Here is a 22,380-nt window from a genome sequence, read left to right on the forward strand (position 1 = left end):
TTCAATAACACCTTCCACCATGTCGATTTACAAAATGGATGTCTTTGCAGCCAGAAAACTCCCCTTAAGGGACCGAGCGCCGAGTCCGGTGGGTGCAGTGCGGTACAGTTTGTACCCCCGGCGGCCCCGAAGAATCACTCACTCGCTCTTCATGCAAGACGGTTGTTCTGGGGAGGGCAGCAGCCGCACACGTCAGCCGTGTGTTTGTGTTTGAGGAATACTCCATAGGTTTTCCAATCAGCGCCGGTATTCCCAACACGAGTCTGATGTCAGCGCACCTGCTTATTGCCGTGGCATACCTGTGTCGTTTTAACTAGACAGGATGCACAATGGAAGCAGACAAGGCTCTTTCACAGGGGAGTTAATCTAATCTACTCCCACTCAACTTGGACATTCGCTGTCACTGACACGCCTGCGTCGTCTCCAATAAAACAGGTGAAGGCAGAGCACGTCGGCTGCGGCTCTGCAGGTAACTGGGGCTGGCACTCTGCTGGGCTTTCATGTTAACCCTCTCCGGGGCTCCTTCCAAATCATTATACATGAGCATTCGTTCTCAATTTGAGCTCCTCTTCCAATCAGTTCTTTTTTTTTTTTGCTGTCTTCTCATGTCAGGGAACCCGGCGTGACGCCGCTGACAGGATAGCTTTCCAAAAATACACAAAGTCGCGGTTGGCATTGTAGTTTTGTCAGGCGTTTGGGGATTTTAAAAAATCCACCGCGGCGGATGTTAACATACCTCCACTTTCTTCTCTGCTCTCCCGCTGTCTGTGTGTAGGTGTGTGCGTGTCTGAGTGTATGCATCGTGTGCGCACAGGTGACGAGTCAGTAATTCAAGTGCTCAGCAGCAGGTTATTTCCTCTGAACCGGGGCCCTTATTTAATGGTAATTGTAGCAATTAGCATGTGAATGAGGTAAGAATTGGATAATAGAACTAAGATAAATATTGATGTTAATTCACATTGGAGGAGTAGAGTGTGTGCGTGTGAAGGAGGGGTGTACAAGTTCCTGTAAATTCATCCTGAACTCTCATTTGCATGCATTAACGCGGGGCAATTACCGCCTCAAAAAAAAAAAACAACATCAACGCTGGCGATGTTAAAAATAAATCAAAAAGTCTTCGAAGGCGACTTTATCACATCGGGAGAAAATGGATCCGGGATCCTGGAGAGGTGTTTTCAACTTTTCCTCCCTCGGCCTTATTTACTCCGGTGTCGAGAACCAGTAACCAGCTGCTGGAAGGTTAAATGACATCCATCACCTGTCAGACAGCTGACCTGGGGATGAGGCTTTTCATTTTGACTTTGTAATAACTGCAGCTTCGCTCTCAAAATGAGACGGATGACCTTGCGTGGGCCAGTTTTCATAGGCTCTCATTGCAGGTGTATGAGAGGTGATGGGACTGTGTCATTTTCTCCATGGTGGTGGTGGTGGTGGTGTTGGTTCTCTCCAAGGAAAGATTGGGTCCACACAGAGACGACCAGTGGCTCAAAAACAAAAAGGATAGATGATGCTAGGAGGTAGCTGGGGTCTTTGTGGGCCGCTGTGACTGAGCAGTTGCTGGGGTGGAAGTAAAAAACGCTCCCGGAAGGCGCCTGCCATCTGGACATCGGCCCACGTCTGCAAATCAGCACTGTGCAGCGACGGGCCATCTCTGCCCCTCCTCTTTGCACAAGCTCGTACGAAACATTACGATCGTACGCCCACTCCGAGATATACGCCAACATCCACATCAGCCACCCCCTCCACCCTTCTCCTTCTTCTTCTTCTTCTTCTCCCCCCCTGTCTGCTGTTTTTGAAAGAAAAATGTGAGAGAAGAAAAAAGCGAGGGAGCGAGTGCAGTGCCAGGGGCGGGCGGTGGAGAAAACCTCATTTCTTCCGGCGTGCTGCAGCGAGTGGGTTATTGAGGTGGCTGTAATTTGATAAGGAGAGGAAACTCAATGGACTGTGAGCAAGTCAGCAGTTTGAGGCCAGTCACATTTCTGATGTGATGGGGAGGTGGCGGCGGTGATAGTGGAAGGAAGGGATGGAGAGCCAGGGAGGAAGTAAGGGAGATGGGGAGGGCAAAGAAAAGGGATTGCGGAGGAGAGAGCGCGGGCTTCCCTGACATCGGCTCATCCTCCCCAGGTCCGATTGTCTTTTTGGGACGGACGTGGCCTGATCATCTCTAATCTGGAGATCTCCCCACAAACTTTCTATTTCAAACGCTCACGCCCTTTATCCCCACCTCTTCTCTCTCTCCCTCCGTGCTCGGAATCTCCACTCTCCTCACAAAGTCACTTTTTGTTGTTGTGGCTGTTTCTCGCTCGCTAGATAAGAGACACAAGTGTGATCAGCGGAACCTTTGAAGTTCCCATAAATAATCGGGCAGCGTGGCCCACTCCAGAGCCCTCAGCTTCCAGTTCAGATCAAAGATTAGCCTCACGTCGGCCCCAGCCCTGGAATAAAGCACTTTATTGGATTCCAAAAGCCGGGCAAGCAGGCCCCCTTTCTCTCTCTCACCGCGGGTCCCTCGTCAGACACAAGGCCCGAAGACTTTCACACGCAGCCTATCGAGCTGTTTGTACTCCCAGGATCCACAAGAAAGAGAAAACAAGAAAGCCTGAACAATGCTGACTTTTTAATCAACACCACGTTCAGAGGCAATCAGCAACCAAGGCCTGATGTCTGAGAAATCTCTTTGTGAAAAAAAAAATGGGGGCATGCAGGAGGAAGGGGAGGAGGAGGAGGAGGATTTTTGAAGTTACTGTTAAACAGGCTGTAAAATGCTCCCTCAGACCTGCGGGCCGTTTGGATCTGGCGAGCCCGTGCAGGCGGTCGGGGGGCCGTTCACACATGAGCAGGCTCTGTCTCTCATCTGGCTGAGGGCAAAGTCAATCTGGGGGCCCGGTGTTTGAGAATGGCAGCCCACCATTCACAAAAGGTCGGCGGCGCTTGGGCTTCTCTGGCTCGTGGTCACACACACACACACACATGTATCTATCTGGGTATGTTGCTGGACTACACTCCAGGTTAGAAAACTGGCCCCGGCCCTTTGCGCCGATTCTCCGCCGAACGCCGCCAGCATTTAGACGTCTGAAGAACTAAAAGGGTAGGCTGGTCTGTTGTTAGCTGCTTTAAAGACAGGGCTCACTGAGCCTTTTGTGATGGATGAAAAACGATGTCCCTCTGCATGCTACGCTGCTCTGAGGAAGAAACGGCTGATGAGGGTGGTGGTGGTGGTGGAGGATGGGGGGAGGTTTGCAGCGGTTCAAGCTGAATTATCTTCCTTTATGTTCCTCCCACTCGCCACCTTTCAATAAGTCTCCTGCACCACTCAACACCGAGAGTTACCGTCGAGACTTTACAGGTCTGCGGGAGCATCGACAACACTGTGTAAAACATTAACGGGCCTGTTTAATATCCCCCACCCTGCTACAGCTGCAGCTCTTCTTCTAACATTGCACATTTTTGACAATAGGTAATACTCAAATCTCTCTTCCGGAGCCTAAATCCCCATAAAAACACATCTCATCGTGGCAGCTGTATTCTCGGGGGGATTTGATGTTCATGTCATGAAAAGCCAATCCTGCGCGAGCACGCCGGGAGCGCCCACGCACAGATTACACCGGTCAGAGCAGCTCTCTCAGTTTTTACATGAATTTTACTCGGTAAACAGCTGAGATCGAACCGAGGGGAGGCAGAAAACACAAAAAATAATAATAACAAAAAACTGTGAGATAAAAACCTGCACGAGAACCCTTTAAAAAAAAAAAACGTCTCTGTAGAATAAGGCTGACGGAGCCAAAGACGAGATGAGAAATAATTCTGTCAGCAGACGTGTCTCCCCTCACATCACCCCATTGCACTCCTTAATTGATAAATGATGTCCATTCATTTCATCAAGGTCAGCGTACAATTAAAACATTCATGATTTATCAACCAGTGAACAGAAACCAAAATCAGCAGGGATCAGAGCAGGCAACCAAACACACACACACACACACACACACACACACACACACACACTGTAGAGGAGTGTGACCCGAGCAGCTCACTGGGGATATCAAATAACTCTTGGCCAAAGAGTGACACTCCAGCTCCTGCAGTGTGTGTGTGTGTGTGTGTGTGTGTGTGTGTGTGTGTGTGTGTGTGTTGACAGCCGGTCCATCTTTCATACACATGCTAATGTTTGTGTTTGTGCTGCGTCGATATCACTTCCTTTAAAATCTTTGATAAAACGCAAAAAAATAAAAAATTCCAAAACGTGTCGACGTTAAATTTTCATCAGCGCTGCAAAAAAACGTTTCCCCGGCGTTAGTCACGCGTTCTCTTCACGTTCCCTTCAGAAGATAACCGGCACGTCTTAATCTCAGAAATTAAAAGCAGCGTATGTGCTTCGTGATAATCTGCGAGATAAAGCGTCAGTATGACATTAAATTAAAGATGCGGGGCCGGTGCAGGCTTCAGCTTCAGCTTCAGCTCCAGCTTCAGCTCCAGCTTTTTTTTTTGGTGGATTTCGAGAAATCTGCATTACCTTTGCATATGAATTAAAAAGGTCATTACAAAGTCTCCTTTTTGATGTCTGACTGATAAATAATATATATAAGCTTTTGCAAGATATGCTCTTTCAAGTTCTATCAGCGGATCTCTCCGTAATATATGCGCTACATTACTGTGCATGCACACCCTTTGGTGCACCCCCCCCTCCCCACATGCATACTCTAGATGTATGTTAATGACTTTAATGGGCTGTTCTGTCTCCATTTAATCAGAATCTAAGTTCTGGGATACAGCTGTGTGTTCGGCGGTGTTGAGGCTTCGTGTTCAGGCCCAGCTTTAAAAAACCGAGCTTCACCAGAGACGTGTGCTGCTTGATTGCGAGTGTGTGTGTGTGTGTGAGAGAGAGGTGTCAGGTGAAGTTTAATGTTCTTAAGAGAGAAATCTCAGTGTGAGAGAATGAAATATGAGAAGCATGCTTGATGTGTGGCGACTGCAGTCTTCCAGTTTTCACCTCAGATGCTTCGGCGAGGGCTCGGTGTAACGGGGGCGGGCTTTTCCCAGCTACCTTCCTTCCTCCCGTGCACACTTGCGAGTGAGAACAAAAGAGATAAACAGGAATGCATTTGGCTGATTTTCCTGATCAACTGTAATGAGTTGCCTCACATTTCAGCGCTCCTCTCCATCCTCTCCATCCTCCCTGCGGTGCGTCTCTGGCATTCCCTCCCCACTCCAGAACGAGCCCATCTAACTGAACCTGATACTGAGATTTGTGCGGCTAATTCCCTGCACTCACACGGCTCAGTGTGGTGTCATAATTGGCACACCATTGATTTATGTCTCCTCTTACAGCGCCCTGAATGGCTGATGAGTCGAGCTTCCTGTCATAATAGGCCTTGTCCAGGCCTCTTGCTGCTCGGCTGCTCTCACCACACTCCTTCCTGTCCTCCGCTATTTGTTGTGGCTGAAACTCGGCTCAAACTATGTTAAATTCCCTTTTTTTTTTACACGGGGACAGCATGTGGACATGCTCATATTTTACCTCGCCTTGCAGCTCGTAGCGGCGTGCACGTTTCCAGGCTCTGAAGCCGCGTGCATTCAGACTCTGCAGTCAGTAATCACATTGCAGCTGTCTAGTAATGCGATGCAAGACTTGCACGAGAGGTTAATGGCTTGAGTGGGTTGTTTTGTTCATTTAAAAGTGAGACATAATCTTTATCAGGCCGACCCGTGTTAGGGCCAGAGAAGCTCGCTCTCTGTCTCATATTGGCAACCAGCGGGGGGGGTGGGACGACATCGTCTCCTGCTGGGAGTCGGTCTCTCCCCGGGGGCTGCTGTAATCTCGCTGTCCCACAGTAGGGAATGGAGAAAGGAGGAGGTGGAGACGGGAGGAGGGAGGTGGGGGGCTGCAGCAGCCCTGGGGAGTCCTGGGCTCCGCCGAGAGCACTTTCTCCATCTTCCCACCTCACTGCACGCTGCCGAAACGCTCAAAGTAAGCAGTAAAGATGCTCCAGTCATCACTGCTGCTCGTCTGAAGGCTCTGCCCGCATTGATCTGTTTGTTGGATCTGATGAGGAAGGAATCGTGCCTGACGAAATGAAGGTTTCACGACCTTTCGGACACGTCTGCGACACGATTTTAGAATGAGCTTCGCCCGCGAGCACGTACAGTAAATCAGGCACGCAGAGACGAACAAAATAATCCATATTAAGGCGATGTGAGCTGGCACATTTATGAAAAATGTATTGAAAGCTGTAAGCTATGTGGATGGTAAGCACAGCACAATAGTATATTCTGCCTTTTTTTTCCTGCTCCTTCTTCTTCATGCTTGCATTTCATTAAAGTTTCAGTCGGCTGGCTCGGAGAAATCAGATACCATCACAAAGGCGGTGCAGGCATTGAAATCAGACTGAAGAAGGAGACAGGGCAGCGAGCGATGGAGCCGAGTGGAGGGTCGGCTGGTGAGCTGCAGAGAGCGAGCAAAGCTAAGACCAGTGGAGGGCTTCAGCCCCGGGCGTGGCCCTGCCTCTTCAAACTCCAACGCGTTCGCGGAGAGAGAGCTGCCGATCGGACGAGGCGGGGCTCGGCCCAGATGAGCTGTCAGGCAGGAGTCAGGGCATCCATGGGAGGCGGCAGCACGTGGCTAGGAAGGGAAGAAAACAGCGTGGAAGGAGAGGAAGGAGGAAGGAAGGAGTGGCAGGGAGGCAGGCAGAAAAAACCCAGACCTTGTGTTTCTAAAGCCCAGCTCATACATTGCTAATGCCTGGAGTAATATGGGTTCATTCATAATGGATAAACCTCTGGCCCCGGCTTGCAAAGTATATCATGCGCACTGTAAAGAGGTTAAAGATTAGGTTGTGTTTGCCAGGAATGTGGCGACCACTTCTGGCCCGTGCATTAGCGTATGCTATTGTTGTGAATGTGGGATGTGGGGAGGGGCTGCTGCATTACAGGCCTGGACGCCTGGGGGTCCTGCTGCACAGACAGCTGAAGATATCTCAACCCAGCCTCTGTATCCTGAAGATTTCACTCAGCTGTAGCGTGACTCTAGCTCGGCTTTCTGTTCGTACGTCACTGAACGAGCGTAAACGAGCCCGGACGGTTTGAACGGCTCGGTCTTTGTTCCGTAACACCCCGACGAGAGTATCACTGGGTTTGCATTGTGTGGTGCAGCAGACAGAGGGAGGCTGTGTGGCTGTCAGCAGCATATACTGCAGATCAGTCAGTGCTGCCGGGTGGTGCTCTGCAGCCGACCATCTGCTGCAGCCGGCTTTTAACTTTAACTCCATCGACAGTCGTGCGATTCACGGGAAGTTTGTCGCCGGGCGCTGATAGCTGGGCCAAACACGGCGCAGTGCAGAAGAGGTGAACTGCTTCCTCTTTTACCTGGGTGACTGTGCACATAAATCAGCACTCCTGTTTGGCCCCATTACCGAGCACTTCCTCCACCACCACCACCACCACCACCACCATACGGCCTCCTCCTCCTCCTCCTCTGCTCTGCTGCCTAAACAATGCATGAACCTCTCAAAGGGCAAAATGCTGCACCACTTAGCAAATGCATATTTTATAGTGTGTAAAACTATGTACAGCCTCGGCTTCTGACTGGCCCCCTCCTCTTTGCTCCCGCTCGCCGGATGCGTTGATACTGATTGGCTCTCCGACAGGGTCAAAGATCAGCCCGAGTCCTTCCGCCACATAACGTCTGCCACTTCTTTAAGTAGCATCCCAATTGCTGCTTTTGATAAGGCGCCGTGCTTTGGCGAATTCAATGTGTTGTAATTTCATTTGGTGTAATCGCATCAAGCCTCCGTGCCCCCTCCTTAGATTACACACAGTACAGTGGAGTCCAAATGGGGGGCGAGACTGAGAGGAGTCCAATAAAAAGCTGAGAGGACGTGGAGGAATAATGCATCACAGAAATGTGGTTGTGGCTTCATTTACGCCCACAAGCTCGCCCGCCCGCTCGCGTTCTGTGGTCCCATAATTCTCGAGCAATCATCCAGAAGCCTCCTTAATGCGCCGCGCTTCAGTCAGGGATCACTGGCCATTCTCCTTAGGTCACTGGTCTTTGGGTTAATGATCTTATTACGGCGCCGCAGCTTTCAGTATTACATGTGTGAGTTTGCCAGGGATTGAGACACAACACGATCTCTCATCCCTTTCCCCCACCTCTTGTTTTGTTGCTTTCCTCCTACACCCTCACCCCACCCACCTCCGCCGCCTCGCAGCCACTCTTTTTCTTTTTTAAAACTCGTGTCACACGGTCGTGCGTGTGCGCAGAATTCGCTAAGAAACTTTCTGCCTTTCTGCAACTTACCCACATACCTCACCTCTTTGGCCTCCATTTCCGCCTTTTCCCTCCCTCACCCCCATCCCATCTCTCCACCCACCACCCCTCCTCTCTCTCTGTGCTTTTTCCCCCCCTACCCATCTCTTTCTTTCAATTTCTCTCTCTCTCCCACTCTCTCTCTCGGCTGATCGATATTTGGGGCTGAATTGGCTGAAAGGGGAAAAGAAGCCTGTAAAATTGAGGAGACAGGCTGTTGGAGGGTGGCCAGCCTATCTCCCTGGCTTGTTTATGCTTCAGGAATGATTCCCAATACCAGATAACCTGCAGAAAAGTCAGCATGTGTCTGTCTTGAGGGATGGCCATGGATCCGCCAATTTCTAATTATCGGGCCAGCCGACCACTTATCCGGACAGTATTTATTGTTATTAAAAATGTTAATTGCGTTCCAAATTAGGCAGCTTTTCTTCGTGTCTGCGCTCCGGTTTCTATATCAGGTCGTACGATGAAAGTTAAGACGGCGCAGGCAGTTTGGGTCAGGTTCTGGAATATTCGTCCAGTCGCTGCACGGTGTCGCTCTATATCCGTGTGCGTGCGTGGCCCCCTCGGGGAGTTTGTCTTTCTCTATTTGTGTTTGTCAGGGGATTTTTTGTGGCAAACACACACTTCATCACTTTGACATTGATTAAAAATACATGGCCCTATTCTCGGGGACAGTCAGTGCACAAATCAGCACAGTGTTCAGTTCGGCACTCGCCGTCCAAAGCTCTCTCCGGCCCTGCTGCTGCTTCCTGCGAGGTCTTAGCATCCCGGCCTTTTGCTGGTTTAATTGCAGCGGTGCTCTGGGCAGCGTAGCGGCGGCTCGTGCTCCATCCGTCACCGCGCTCCGCCACGCTCCAATGCTCGCACACGCAATCAAGTCTAAGGCGATGCTCGGTGTGATCAGTCGGAGAAACCCGGCTGCGGTGCTCGCACACTTTCTGTTTTGATACTGATGTTTTTGTTGCTTTGTCTCTTTGTCCCCTCCTCTATCCTCACTCCTTTCTTCCTTCAGTCCCTGAGTGCCTCTCTTGTTTCCTTTGGCTCATCTGTTAAGTGGGAGATAAACCTCAGTTAGCTTGTGTGGAAGTCTCTTCAGTGGGGACAATGTTATCTGAGATGCAGCAGTACTCCGAAGCACAGAAAGGTATATTCTAGTGAGTGTGCTCAGACTCTCAGGTGTGTGGTGCCCCTCGCGGTTTGTTCACAGTTGTGGTTGTGGGGACGAGTGTTCCCACTTCCTCCCTCAGCTAATGCAGCCCTCCACTCTCCGAGCGCCTGGTGTGGTCATCCGTGCCTAATGGGCTTACGTCGGTGGCCCGTTTTAAAGCTTTGCAAGCAGAATCGTTGCTCCATCGGTCAGCGCGGGGGCCATTTTGCTGGGATAGCTGAGGGTTGGTAACCCAGGCAGGGCAATTAGAGGGTATACGGAGGGGTAGCACATCAGCCCACCCCACCCCCGGCTCCTCATCACGGCACCGGGGTGGTAGTGCTGCTACCGATCGATGGCTGGATCTGGAGGGGGAGTGGGGTTGCTGATTAGGGAGGGATCGGTTAGAGAGCCCTGAAAAAGCCACAGCCACTTCTTCCCCTCTGTCGTTCTCACTTCACTATCTCCACCTCAGACACTCCTGCCTCCATTTGAAAGCAGAGTGTGCGTTCCTGTGTGTGTGTGTGTGTGTGTGTGTGTGTGTGTGTGCGCTACCTTTACCCTGACATCAGTGTGACATGGCACTTAATGGACTCTGCCATGTGAAACAAGCACCCTCAGTTAATTACCTTGCCAAGGCCTTGGCCTTTCTGGAGCAGTTCATTCCCACTTGGGCAGGGACTACTCCTGCATGTGTGTGTTAGAGACGAGTGTGTGTGTGTCTGTGTGTGTGTGTGTGCGCGCGAGCATCCCCATTGTTGCTCTAATCCTCTGAAGTTGAATCAGATTCCGTCTCTTGCCTCTAAAAACAAGTGTTTTGTTGTCGCTCCTCGCGCAGAATGCAGCAGGCTGAGTCTCGAGGCGAAGCGCTAACAAAGAGCCCGAGATACAGTAAAAGCTGGAGGCTATTCCGGGAGTGGAGGGGCTGCAGCAGCGGTGCACGTCCTGAATACGCTCGCCTCCACCGGCTTCATTCATATGTCGATTAGCATTGAGTCCTTTCTGCTCTCGCACGTCTGAATGGAACTGACAAGCACTTTGTCAACAGCTGCACAAACGTCTCTTTTCCAATCTGAAGGAGTTCTTTGAAATGTTTGTTCTAATATTCTCAGTATTTTACATAAACATTTCTTTAATTTATACCGTGTGTGTGTGCGTGTGTGTGTGTGTGTGTGTGTGTGGTTCGGCTTCTCTTTTTGTTACTTTGTCAGTTATTCATACTTTTGTTTTACTCCTCCGTGCTGACAGTGCAAACAAACGTCTGCGAGATGCCGGGCGGGAACGTTCTCGGGTTGATTGCCCAAGCGCTCCGCCATAAAACAGGTGGTGTGGAATAAAACATTTAATGACGTTCTCTGGATCTACACATAGCGTATATATATTTATATATTTATATATATATACATGCTGTGCAGTCCAGTCCATATGTCGCGGGAGTAAATTTCATGCATCTGTGCACCACCTCTTCGTGTGAATTCATGAACTCAAACGTTTCTTTTGATGCATTCAGCTTGTCGACTCGACCTAGGTTAGAGACTTTTATTTCTAATTTTCTGCTACATGCTTAAGCTCCATGTTCAAATGGAAGTGGAGTGTCTGCAGTGAGAATGAACTCGTTTCCCGTTAAGCCGCCTCACATTGTGAAAATTAATAATGAACAGCAGCTGTCGCTTTTTTTTTTTGTGTGTGTGTGACGTCTTTGATGTGTCCGAGCATACGCCGCGCAGTCGGTCCAAACTTTTCAAACACTTTGCTTGAATAAAATCTGTCTTAATCGTTACAATCAAATCACAGTTTGCTGATCTGTCTCTGTTTGCACGTGCGACGTGTTTCAGTTTTTAGTTACGAGTTTCAATATTCTCGCCTTCTCGCTCCGCGCGTGCAACAACAATGAATTAAGTCAGCGCTGATAAACTGCAACGTGCCGTCAGACCTTGCAGATGTTTCATATTCGGCCTCAGAGTGATAGTTCCCTGTCCCCCCGGTGTGCGATGTTTTAGTGGGGCCACCCTGTGTTTATCTCTGAATCACGGGTCGGGCCTCTAAATACATTTTATATGTCGCTGTCGTCTTGCTCGCTCAGATTTCTGAGAAGTGGCAATTTTCAGCTGGAATCAGAAAAGAAGTATTGATTGTTGCGCACGACGGAAAGTTCAACTCCCCCAGAATGAAGTATGGATGTGATTTGAAGGCTTGGAACTGAACTAAGGCACTTTGATCAGGAAATTTGAGGAGGCAACAATTGTGACATGGTTGTCTTCAGTGTAGATGAAAGGAGAGTAGAGGTGTTTTTTTTCCTCCTCTGTCTGTCTCCATCATGCATTTTACAGTAAACAGTCTCTGACAATCTCTCTTTGAGATGCATGTTATCCAGGATTCAATCAAACTTGAATTTTTGGGGGGGAAAGCATCCTTTAATTAGTTCATTGTTCTTCGCTGCTTAGTGGAGATTAAATTTCATCGGCGCAGACAGCAGCTTTCATGTTGGGGAGTTTCATGTGATGGATTCTCTTTGAATGTGCCTCCTTTATTACTCATAAACTTCACAATGGAGTCCAACGTGTGCCAGCCCAAAGTTAGCAGACCTCTCCATCTCCCGGGTTGTTCTATTCGTCATGGCTGATTATACAGCATGCACTGCCAAAGTAGAGTGAGGCCTGGCTTTACCTCTGTCATTACCATAGTGTGGATATACACTACATCAGCTCTCTTTCAAACTTCCAGGCTGGTGGCAGGCAGGGGAGACTTTGGCTGCCGGGCACTGCTGTACGGGGCGTCAACCGCCTTCATTAATGATGCAGGAGACACTACCTCTTCTCTTGCCAAGACAGACAGAGGGAGAGGAGAAGGGCCCCTGAACTGAACAGCCCCATGGGTTAGCCTCTAACAATGTCCCCCCTCCTCCCATCTGCACACCCAACACACCCCCACCTGCCTGCAGACTCAGTCCAACTCCCCCGTCTACCTCATCCTGTCCGTCTACCGGCCGACCGCAGCCAGGTTGAAACTGAGCCGGTCCCAGAGCAGCAAAAGGGGGAGGCAGGTGAGGTGAGGTTGGGGGGGGGGTGAGGAGGTAGAGTGACAGATAGCGGTTAAGGATGCTGACCGGAGCCTCAACCGCACTTTACCGGCCAGAGAGATAAGCGACATCCTGCTGGATTGGCGCTAGAGAGAGAGACGGGAGTCGGGTCTTCCTTCCTGCATCGTAGCTGTACCTGTGCATGTGTATGTACTTACCTGAATGCAGTTTGTCCACCCGTCTGACTCACATGTTTGTGATTAAAAGCACAAAAAAGTTACTTGTGTTTGGTGCCATGACTTCCCTCTGGCCTTCTTTTATCGAAGCAGCTTGAATGTACCAATTTGTTACTCTGCCTTGATTAGATAACAACACGCTGTTATTCTGCGGATGTCACTTTTATATCTCACGCAACCATATGTAACACGGTAAATACCTGTGAGGCTCTCTGGCTGCTACCTGAAACTGATCCGCACTCCGCGACTCGACTTGCAAGTCTTTTCGGTTGCTCTAATATCGTGCAATTAAAGGACGGCTGCGGTTGTAATGTAAGCGGAGACCAAGTCCAAACTTCAGCCGCCGTGAGGCTGCTTTGTGGTGGATGCAAAGGGACGAGGTGTGGCGCATCTCCACCCACATCGCCGCGATTATGCGTCTGAAAGCGATAACCCACTTTGGTCGAGTTTTGTCGCACTCAGCACAAACTCCACGGCGGTTTGTAAGACACATACTGACGTGATTGAAAGGTGTATTAACCGAAGGAGCTGATGTCCTGCCATGCAAACTATTCCTCTTTTTTTTCCTCCTTCATCTCTTCCATACCCACTCCAAGCAAAGTGGCATTTCCATTTTAAGATTGCCTCCCAAGCCCCTTTGTGAATAGAATCGAATTACGCTGAAAAGCGCCGATTGATTCTTTCTGAGCACAATAGTTTTCATCATTTAAGCCAATCCCAGCAGGTTTCCCTTTTCTTGAAGTACCTATTGAATCCGGTCCAAGAAGTCATTGTGGCCATTTCATTGTTTCAAAATGGGTAAATGGGTGAATGGGTTCTGGGATCAGGAAGCACGGCTCTGAGGAACCGTGTCAAAGAGGGAGGGGGGCTGATGTGATATGTAGATGTGGTGGGGGGAGAGGCGGGTCAAGAGTTCAGCCGGTACATGCTTGAGGTCTAAGGTTTGCATTTCACTGCTTTAATACACCGATGGTTCTGTCACACAGAGTCTGCCTGGAACCCAAGGGCCCCTTTTAATGGCAGCATGCATTAAGAACTGGATTCCACCTCATTATGGGTGATAATTTGCCACAAGGACGGAGCGGCAGAACGCGGAGGGTTCAGGCTCAAAGCGAAGCCGCTCGTGTGGTTTTTTTTTTTCATGCATGGCGCATTTTTGTTGGAGGAGAAAGAAAGAGAAGGGAGGTTATCCTGGAGGTGTTTGATAAATGAGTACCCACCATCCAGCTTTCTGCAGCCACCCACACCCAGGCCACCCTATCCCCGCTCACCCCGAGCTTCTGATTACCCTTTGAGGGCACTGTAATGTCGCCTTCATGGTCATAATCTCGGTGCAAACACAGCACAGCGAAGCGGGGCAGAAGGCCCCACCCCGGCAGTGATGAAAGGTAAAGCAGGTGAGGGGTTCACATCTGCACATCGGCTTTAATCAACTTTCCTGCAGACATGCAGTAATGTAAAACAGAGGATGAGAGGCCAATCCCATCTCTGACGCTATAACAACCCCCTGCACCCCCTGCACCCCCCCTCCAGCTGCTTTATCACTGACTAAGTGAAGATGGGAAGTAAAAATCACTTTTCCAACCCCGCTCACGAGTACTGACATCAGCTGCCAAGCTGAGCAGGGAGGATGGGAGGATGGGAGGATGGGGGGGGCGGCTCTGGACCGGATTCAGTGGTTTGTCAGTCTGTGCTTTGACTAAGCTACCTGTGCTGATGGACAAAGAGAACAGGGGCGCTCTGGTTAGTCCACAAAGGGGTTTGAGTTGGATGCTGGTGCAAGTGATGTTCAGCCAGCGATACATGGACGAGATCCATGTGCACTGTCACACCGGCGCTGGTGTTGTATATCAGCGAGACACTCCGGTTCTCATCTGGACGGACGCCAGTCTGATGAGCTGGAAGCTGCAAATCTGACTTTTTTTTTTTTTGTTTCCTCCCCTCGTCAGCAGAGCTCCACATGCTGTTTAAGGCTTTTGAACTGGATATGAGACAGAGGCTGAGGAGGCCGTTTTTTGTGTTGCATTAAAATGTGTGAAATGTGGATCATTTGCTAAATGTCACCGACAGTCACACACACACACACACACCTGCTTATGAGGCTTATAAGGCGACTTCCTCTGGCTGCAGCCGAGGAAATTAGACCATTAAGGGAGAGAAAAGAGTTTCAGTGTGCGTGTGCGAGGAGCTCCGGTGTGTGTGTGTTTATGTGGGATGTTTTATTAAAGGTGTCTGTCTATTGTGTTTTAAAATGGAGCTTGCTTGACCTCCACCGCACGACCGAGCGCTGTTGAAATATTTACCATCCGCAAAAATTGTCACTTTGCCCGATGTTCCCCCCCCGATCAGTCATCTGGCCTGTGTGACCCTCGATTACTTCCACCCCCTGCCTCCCTGTCAGGCCTACATGATCAGGCCCTGGTGGCTGCTTTTGTCCTTTTCCCCCTGTAATGTAGTATTTCATGCTTTCTTGCCCGATCTGCTCGATCAGCAGTATTCCCTCTGTCCCTCTGCACTTCCCCCTAGTTCACCCTGTCCATTTCCTCCCTCCATTGGTTTGACATACGCGGTGCAGAGCGAGAGAACTCGCTTTTTTTTTTTTTTTTTCCGGTGGAAGTTTAGCTCATCATGCGCTTATTGACTTTCTCTCGCCGTCCCGTCTCTGAAGCTCGTCTTAGAATAATGGGGGGAATAAAGAGAAATGTCAGAATGACCAGAAAGTGATATTCTTCCTGGATTCTCCGGCTCTTATCTAATTAAATTCATTCCCGATGTTATCTCGGAGGCTTGTCGTGGGCGCAGATGGAACATAACATTCAATGTTGACGGATACTTAGCTGTCACAGAGTAATTATAAAACAGTGTTATTCTCACACGGAAAAAAAAGCTGATGAATTAAAAAGTTTTAGTAAAACAGTGAAGAGTGGAAGTTAATATGTAACGTGAGGTTCCTGCGTGAGCTCAGATATAATCCTCCTGCTCTTTCCCTCCATCGTTGGATAAACACAGACAATCTCCAGGCTCTTTTTATTTATATCCCTAAGACCCAATCCAAACCTTGACTGTATATTTTCTCTTTTGAAGATCCCTTCCTCAGATTAAGGTGCTCCTAATTGACTCAATTATTTCGTCCAGTCAAAGTTTGAAAAGTAAAGTGTGGGTTGTGAGGATTTCTCGTGGCATTAAGTTGTCATTGAAGGGGGGGGCACGCCGGCCCAGTGTATTTACTGCCGGAGCGCCGCGTTTATCCGACCTGATGCCTCCTAATGCGGGTATTAATCTCCACAATGCGTTCTCCCTCCAATATGGGTCGTGTCATCTCTGGTTAGTGGAGTCTCCTGATGAAATTGTCCAAAACTCCACCGATCAATCAGGCTTGGCGAGGGATTGATTTTCTTTCATCTTTGCCGTCTTCTCTTTCTCTTCCTGCCCCTCTCGGTTCCGAGGCCTCTGATGTTTCTCAATGTAAGACGAATGTCGCGCAGAGGGTAAAAGAATAACTCGCTCTGACCCACACCTCCAAAACACCCAGACGCTCTCCCGCCCGCCTCCTCCGCCTCTTCTTCTATCTGCATCCACGCGCTGATATTTGAAATCTTTCATTTCGTCTCTTTCTGTGGCTGAATCGTGCATTGTTGGAGCCGAGGAGTGAAAAGGCTCCGAGGCGTGCAGGCAGGTCTGGCCCCGGTTTCCCTCTCCGGCTTGGGACGGCGCCGCTCGGCAGATCAACACCACCCCCCCTCCTCCACCCTCTGCCCACCATTTATATGGGCCTCACGACTTTCCCCATAATGAAATATTCACAGGTCACTGGTTCCCTGAGAAATGATGGGGGTCAGTCAATTGCTTTTCAGCGAGTAATTTTCTCCCCCTTCAGACGGCCCTGCTTGTCGTGTTGACAGTCATTAGCACAGGAGGAAGGCTGGATCGAAGCGCAAGTGTGACACTTGTCAGACAGTCGCAGTCTTTAGCTCCTCTGCCTCCTCTTTTTTATTTCCTGCCACCTTCTTTTTTCTTCTTCTTCTTATTTTCTCTCGCTCTGTTTTTTCCCCGCGGCTCCGAATCAGCTGGTTAAATCACACGGCTGCTGCAGCTTCTTTTTGTCGAGCTCCTTCCTGGAAAAAAAAAAAAAAAATGATCAGGGTACCACTTTGAAACAAGGCCATCAAAAGCCAATCAAAAGAGACACTTCAGATTTGGTGATTGGTGATTAGACCTCTGGAAATCCCCGAGAAAGTTTAGCCAAGGCTCTTTTTTCTTTATGACTCGGCCTGACCTTTAAAGATATTACCATTTGACATGATGAATGGTGCACAGAGGAGACAGAGACTTTTCCTATTAACCAGCTGCAGTGGAGGGAGATCACACTCCTTCCTCCCTTAATCCTCCCACACCTCCTCCCCCCTTCATACCTCCCTGTCCTTAAATGGGGAAAGAGAGAGAAAGGGGAGTCATGTCAAGCGGTGACACAGTGTTAAAAATGATGTGTGCTGAGTTTTGAGTGGGGGTCCTCGCCGGTAAAGGCACCACAGATGACTAGCCTGACCCCGAGGAAAACTCCAATTAGCTAACAGTAATGGCCGGGCCCGGGTGCCGGCGCTGACCCTTAGGCCTCGTGTTCCCTCTATCTGCCGCGACGTGATGGAGAGCTGCAGAGCGGCCACGGCAATCTGTTTCCATTGTGTCAGCTGCCACATGGTGGCACACACACACACACACGCACGCATCGTCTGATATGATGCAGGCTGGCTGAATTTGTGAACGTGAGTTCAATTAAATAAATAAGGAGGATCCGGATCCGTAACTCTGCAGAGGAACGAGGAGGGGATCGGTCCAATTTGGTGGTTGTTCTGGTTGTTAGGCAGCCGGATGAAATCTCTGACAAAGAAGTGAAATCTGGTGAAAGTTGGAACAAGAACTTGCGTGATTAGTTTTGGGTGTGGATCCAGAATCCTGCTCTTGTTCTGCAGCCTTGGCTTTGGTACAGACGCTCTGCAGAAGAACTCCACATCAGACCAAAGCCGCGTTTCTTATTGAATTAAGTAAGTGCCCTCATCATTAATGGATACTTGACAAGAGCGGCCCATCTCCTGCTGCAGGTCGTAACCTGCAGTATCCAAGCCGCAGTGCAACATTAGTGTTTTATTATTGCATCTATAGATATAAAACACAGAAATCTGTAATATCATTTCTTTAAGTGTCTCTGGTGCTTTTATGCTTACGTCTTCCTTCTTTGGACTTTCCAGCTCTTTAAATGTTTGTTTTGATTTTTAATAAAATCACTTTTAATTTTTGTTAATGAAACGTGACGAAGACGAGATAATGAAATAGATCAGAGGCCAAAAACTGGTTTTGTTTTCATCGATGAGACAGAACTGAAACATTTGTCGGATATTTAAAATACAAATATAGATAGATAGATAGATAGATAGATAGATAGATAGATAGATAGATAGATAGATAGATAGATCTAAAGAATGAAAAGAAAACATTTGAATCTCATTGAGCCTGAACACTTTCTGTTTTTTCAAACTCTGGTCGAAGGTTTCCTCTCAGGTGTGTTTGACACCTCTTTCACCCGACTGAGAGCTGAAACACACAGAACCGACCCGTGCACGACTCACCCATCATCAGAACCAGGACCCGGCTCGTCATGTCTTTTACATCTTTCAAGTTTATTTATTCTTTCTCTCTGTAGCCGGCTCATTTTCTGATTTTCAGCGTTGTTAAAAGTCTCAAATCTTTTATGAGACGCCTGAATAAAAACAAAAAGAATCTTTTTTTTCCATTGAGGTAAAAGTCTGTGGCCTCACACTAACAACACATTTGTTTCCTCCCTTCATGACTTCATGACTTTTTCCTTCTTAATTCAACACGTGCCTGCTGCTGAGTTTGCATCCTCCTCCTTTTTTTTTCCAGGCCCTGCAGTGCTCTCACACAGCACGTTAACTCTCAGCGCACAGTCTCGCTTTTCTGCTGATGGGCCACCGAGCAGCTCGGTTTAGGGGATAAGTGCTTTGCTGAAGGGCACGTGGGTTGGAGATGGTAACTTAGAAGGAGAGTTAATTTACCTGCCAACACTTTGCGCTCGCAGCCAGTGTGAGGAATTATATTCTGCGGAAGAAACGTCTCCACATTTCAGGTCTCTGCTCGGGCTGATAACAGATGGATCCCTCTTAGTGAATACTAGATTTTTAGGTATTAATGAAATGTGTTTGAGTGAGGTGTAATATGAGACATACAGTGAACCCGTCGTGTCTTTTTCCAGGTTTAATTTAAAGGATTCGGCTGCTGTGATTGTCATATTGTTAGAGTTCACAAATTTATAGTTGTATTTCCAAAAACAGCTCCGATTAGTTTAGGTTTTTTTGGGGGGGGGGGACTACTTTCAGCGGTGGATGAATCCACATTTGGTGCTCTAGTGAGTATGTGTGTGTGTGTGTTCGTGTGTGTGTGTGTGTGTGTGTGTGTGTGTGTGTGTGTGTGTGTTCGTGGTGATGAACGAACATGACGCCAGTGTGGAGTGACTTCCTGACATTAACAGAAATATCGAATATCACCGGCTTTACGGTTTTAACTCTTTTTTTTTGCAGCCTCATCCTTATTCTGCGTTTTGCCTCCCATCAAAATGTCACCCTCCTCTTCCTCCTCCTCCTCCTCGTCCTCCTCCTCCTCGTGGCGTGCCGTGGCAGTTTGGCCTCTGTCTGATCACACAAACAGCAGCTGGAAGCCGCATTATCACAAACATTTTACTTAAAATCGAGCGCTGATTAATTAGGAAAGATGGATCTCTGCTTCCGCCGGTCGACTTCTTCTTTATTTATTTATTTATTTATTTTTTTCCCCCTCCTCGTCGCCGAGGGGCCGATGTTTGTACAGAGTCGATGTTGCAGTGCAGCAAAGCCTCGATCAGAGAGCAGAGCTGATTCAAAGATGGCTTCATCTTGTTTAGATTTTGATAAACATGATCAGAGTGTGTGTGTGTGTGTGTGTGTGTGTGTGTGTGTCACTGTTACAGCTTGTGTCAACATGTAAACACTGCACGGCAGCATCAATCTTGCACTCAGCACAAGTGGACAGAGCTATTATGTTAAAAGCCCATTTGCCCGACATGTTCGGAGCAAAGATGGCCTCCTGCAGGAGGCGGGGGGGGGGGAGGAGCTTCATCCGGCGAGTATCGATAGGCTCATTGATTGATCGATGGTCCCCGGTGATTTATCGATTCATCTCAGAGTTCCAAATGAGCTACGAGTGCTTTTCCTGCCCAGAGGAAAACAAGCGCGCCCTCGCACGAGTAATAAGAATTCACCGACTTCTTCCTGAGCCGCGCGGCCACGCGAACGCTCGGATTTCATTTTTTTTTTTTTTTTTATGCGGAGGCAGAGATGCGCCGTTTGAAATTGAAAATGAAAATTGTTGCACGGCTGTGCGTGTTGTTGTGCGCTGTGAGATTTAGAGAAAGATTCACTCAGGCAAAGCACTTTACCCCCATCACCGTACAAAGTCAATCTCCTCCTCCCGAGGTTCTGAGGAGAGTTTCGGGGCGTCCTTAGGTAGTTAAAAGTGCATCGACTGTGGATGGGCTAGTGGGATGTGTAGATTAATGCAGTGGAAAGCCATCCCTCAAAGTGCTTAGAATAATTAGAGTCAGGCTTCCAACAGAATGGGCATGTCACTGGAGGAAATTGTATTTTTATTTACTGTGTCGGGTCTCCCTTGGCCTCCCTCTCGCTCAGTCTCTGCCTCTCTCCATTTGTACGGCGCCGGAGCTTCGGTATTCAGGAGCCGGGTGTTTCTCAAAGTGTCTTAAAGGTGCTGTCAGCGCCGCCGTGATGCATCTCTTGGATTTGTATCTCTGCGTGTTTCCACGTGTGGGCGCACACCATTTGTATTCTGCACGGGGCCGTTTTGTATTCAGGTGTAGGTGTGAACACTCACCTACAGAACAGAACCCAGTATGTAAATCTGCTGCATTAGCATGCGTGTTTAAATGTGCATATATGCGAGTGCATTAACACAAGTAACGGGCCTGCGCTACATGTTTAAGCTGCTCGTACTGTGTTTGTGTTACAGATATCATCACTAATTCAACATTCCTGCGCTTTATATGGGGACCTACGGTGCCATAAAGTGCCTATAAGAAGTACTTTTTAATGCACCTGTAATTATTTTGGACTTTGCGCGTTGCAGTTGTGTGTTTTCGACTCTTTCTGTTGATCTAAGTCCCAAAAAATCCACATAAAAAAACTTCTTTTATTGAACGTTGTGAGACAATAAAACCTGCAAACTTCTAAAAGGGGGGATGGGGGGGGGGTGGTTGCATTTTATAGGCGCTGTATAGTCTACTTAGTTCTCGGTTAATGACCATCGATTGTACATTAATTTTAACAATACACTCTCGGATTAATTTGAGTACATAAAAAGGGGAGTAATAATTCTCACAAGACGTTCAGAAAACAAAAATGGTGAAGCGGGTAATGACCTAACGGGGACGCGTTCCCACAGAATACACACTTCTTACTAATAACACGAGTATATTTTACATCTGAAGCTGTGTGTGTGTGTGTGTGTGTGTGTGTGTGTGTGTGTGTGCAGTGTTAAGGCATTTCCCATCTCGGTGCAGTGGACGCTGGCGGACCATTGATAAATTGATTACAGTGAAATTGTGGAGTAGTGAGACATGCTCTAAATCCCTCCTCCCCCACCACCAACCACCATCACTACACATCACACACACACACACACACACACACACACACACACACACACTCACGCCACGGCTCTGGCATCAATTATTGTGGATCGTGTGGTTGACAGAGTGTAAACCAGGTGCCAGCCCTCAATCCAATTAAAGAGATTTAATTGGAGAAAATAAATGGAGTGTGTCCACAAAGTGCTGCCTTATCCACATTTAGTAGATTTTAGTTTTTTTGTTGCCTTTTTTTTTTTGAAAAGTAAGGTTTTGTTTATGAAAGACTGATTGGATCTAATAAAGCCTCCGGGCTGTTGCTTTTTTTTTTTTTTGCAGACCGCCTTGCTCCACAGGTCAGTAATGCAAACAATCCAATTTCTCCCGTCTGAGCCGCGCTGGCATGTAGGAATGGGATTATTATCTAAAATGGGCCCAGCAGGTGTTTCCGTGATACAGTGTAATTTTAGGGAGGGTGATAGCGTCGGCGGGGTCCGGGGGCTTAAATTCCCAGAGATACTTTAAAAAGGAACATCTAACAAATAAGTTGGCGGGTCCGCCGCTCCCGCCCCATTAGCATTATTACCTCAGATCTGGCTTCATGGCGGCGTTTTCCTGAACGAGCTCTCCTGCAGCTGTCTGCGCGGCGAGCAGCCATCACGGTTTGAGGAGTTGGCGGGAGCTAAAGAGAGGCTGAGGCGGTCAGGGTGGCCCCCCAACTTTTCCACACCTAGCTCTTTTCTATCCAAATTTGTCCCCAGGGGATGCGAGAGCCTCCGTCGCCATCCTTCCCTCCACCCTACCCGTGCTCCCCTCCTCCTGCCTCATCTCCTCACGAGGGACAGACATGCATAATTCAGGATTGTTATCTGTCTGCAGCTAACCCCTTTCCTCCCACACACACACACACACACATGTGCACAGATCTGCAATGAAACACTCTGACTGCACATCAATGATTCACCAGACAGCACCACCACC

General features: G+C 48.6%; 1 protein-coding gene and 1 long non-coding RNA gene across 9 annotated transcripts in view; one reads left to right on the forward strand and one right to left on the reverse strand.

Moving 5' to 3' along the window:
* LOC104923388 (RNA binding fox-1 homolog 3) overlaps window positions 1–22,380 on the forward strand; it is a 387,959-nt gene that overhangs the window by 306,257 nt on the left and 59,322 nt on the right. The gene's annotated exons all lie outside the window — the stretch shown is intronic.
* Window positions 14,619–22,380, reverse strand: part of LOC113747018 (uncharacterized) — a 155,106-nt gene continuing 147,344 nt past the window's right edge. Inside the window, exon 3 of the long non-coding RNA XR_003463292.1 lies at window positions 14,619–16,825. This is a non-coding gene — a long non-coding RNA (uncharacterized LOC113747018). The remainder of the gene's footprint in view (window positions 16,826–22,380) is intronic.

The sequence above is a fragment of the Larimichthys crocea genome, chromosome XII (genome assembly GCF_000972845.2).
Source record: "Larimichthys crocea isolate SSNF chromosome XII, L_crocea_2.0, whole genome shotgun sequence".
Lineage (NCBI taxonomy): Eukaryota > Metazoa > Chordata > Actinopteri > Sciaenidae > Larimichthys > Larimichthys crocea.